General features: G+C 36.8%; 1 non-coding gene across 1 annotated transcript; it reads left to right on the forward strand.

Annotated features, from left to right (window-relative positions):
- The first annotated feature begins 1032 nt into the window (after nucleotides 1–1032).
- Nucleotides 1033–1139, forward strand: LOC121229815 (small nucleolar RNA R71). The gene has a single exon (XR_005927771.1). It is a non-coding gene; the product is annotated as a small nucleolar RNA R71 (small nucleolar RNA).
- The last annotated feature ends 1293 nt before the right edge of the window (nucleotides 1140–2432 follow it).

The following is a 2432-nucleotide window of genomic DNA, read 5'->3' on the forward strand; positions in this document are numbered from 1 at the left end:
TTTCTTTTATTGGTCAGAAGTTCCTTTAAGAATTTTGCTGAGTTGGGCATCTGCGAAAGAACTTCAATAAAGGGTAAGTTAATATGTAATTTCTTTAAGAGTTTGACAAACTTACCGAATTGTTATTCTGTTCTGTCTTTCGTTATCACTTTAGGATATGGCACACAAGGTTCATAATTCGTACTTACCTATTTAGGATCATCATCATTTACCTCTTTTCGACCTTTGTTCATCGCGTTGTCTTGTTGTAATTCTGGCTCAGGTGCAATAACTCCTTCCTTATTTTGAGTACTAATTGCATTGAGGTGTTCCCTCGGATTAAGTTCAGTATTACTTGGTAAGTTGCCTTGTGGACGTTCAGAGATTAGTTTGGATAGCTGCCTTACCTGAGTTTCGAGTCCTTAGATCGACACTTGTTGATTCTTAAGTGTTGTCTCGGTATTTTGGAAACGGGTTTCTGACACCGAGATGAATTTAGAAAGCATCTCTTCAAGGTTTGGTTTCTTCTCTTGTTGATAAATTGGCTGTTGAAAGCCCTGAGGATTTTGTGGCTTTTGATTCCCTTGACCACCCTAGGAGAAATATGGGTGGTTCCTTCAATCTGCATTATAAGTATTACTGTATGGGTTATTTTGAGATCGGAAGTTATTGTTACGCATATAGTTGACTTGTTCTTCTTCGGTTGTAGGATTGAAGGATTGGTATTCTGTATGCACACCTCCGCCACTTGAGTCACACCACATTATTGGATATACTTGCGTAAAACCAAGTAAATCGTCAATCTTTTTATTGAGAAGTTCTACCTGATTAGAGAGCATGGTGACCGAATCGATGTTATAAACGCCGGCTGTTTTCGTTAGCTTTGTCCTCATAACTTGCCACTGATAGTTATTCAGTGACATCTCCTCTATAAATTCATAGGCATCTTCCGGTGTTTTATTGTTGATGGTTTCGCCAGCAGCTGTGTCAACCATTTACCGAGTCTAGGGATTCAGACCATTGTGGAATGTTTGTACTTGAAGTCAAAGCGATAAACTATGGTAAGGGCACCTTCTCAGTAAGTCCTTGTATCTCTCCCATGCATCGTAAAGTGTTTCTAAATCCATCTGCACAAAAGAAGAAATATCATTACGTAATTTAGCCGTTTTAGCTAGTGAAAAATATTTTAGTAAAAATTTCTCGGTCATTTGTTCCCAAGTAGTGATAGACCCTCATGGTAACGAGTTCAACCACTATTTAGCTTTGTTTCTCAGGGAAAAGGGAAACAACCGAAGACGTATGGCATCATCAGAAACACCATTGATTTTAAATGTATCATAAAATTCCAGAAAGTTCGCTAAGTGAGCGTTGGGATCTTCATCCTGCAAACCATCAAACTGAACGAACTGCTGTATCATCTGAATTGTGTTAGGTTTTAGTTCAAAATTATTTGCAGCAATAGCAAGTCTAACTATACTAGACTCAATTCCTGTTACAGAAGGTTTAGCATAGTCATACATAGTACGTGGAGCAGGATTTTGATTAGCTGCAATTGCAGGAGGCAGCTGATCGCCTAGGTTTTCGGCCATCTCTTCGGTTGGGGGTTGAGTATCGTCTTCTCGCTCATTCTCCGTGTATCGTAAACTACGCCTTATTTCTCTTTGATTTCTATGACCTATACAATCGATTTCTTCATTAAAAAGTAATGGTCCCAACGGGTTTCTTCTAGTCATAAACTATAAAAACCTACTAAGAGAGAGAAAAAGTAAATTAATAAATAATAAATAAAATAAAATTGTAGGAAAAATAAATGGCTAAAGTAATAAAAATTTAGCGTTCCTAATATTTCAATTCCCCGACAACGGTGCCAAAAACTAGATCGCGTGATTCGTAATAAGTAATAAAAATTTATAATAAAGATCAAACCTAGACTAACTATTATCACGACGAAAAGGCAAGTGCACCTATCGAACAATAGTATAGTAATGGCAAGACTGGGATATCGTACCCAAGGGAACCAAAAGTACTAGTAATAACTATCTTTTTATTATCTAGCCTAAGAATAAAAGGGTTTGTTTTAATTAACTAATTATTTAAACTAAGAACACACAGAGAAAAGAATTGGGGAATCGCTTTTGGGAAAATCGATTGACTTGAGACAATACGTAAGGAAAAATCCACCTAGACTTTACTTGTTATTCTGGCTCTGAACCGGATGATGTATTCATTCAACTTGTTCCGTAGAGATCCCTAAGTTATGTTATTATCCCTATTCAAGACTAATAACACTAATCCCTAAATTGAATAGCCGAGACTTTTCTCTAATTAATACTCTAGGGTTGCATTAACTCGATCTATGGATCCCCTTATTAGGTTTCAACCTAATCCGACAAAATATTGTCACCCTATTTCTAGGCGCCCAATCAACTCTGCTTAATTATGACAAAAGTATT

The sequence above is a fragment of the Gossypium hirsutum genome, chromosome A05, assembly GCF_007990345.1.
Source record: "Gossypium hirsutum isolate 1008001.06 chromosome A05, Gossypium_hirsutum_v2.1, whole genome shotgun sequence".
Taxonomy (NCBI): Eukaryota; Viridiplantae; Streptophyta; class Magnoliopsida; order Malvales; family Malvaceae; genus Gossypium; species Gossypium hirsutum.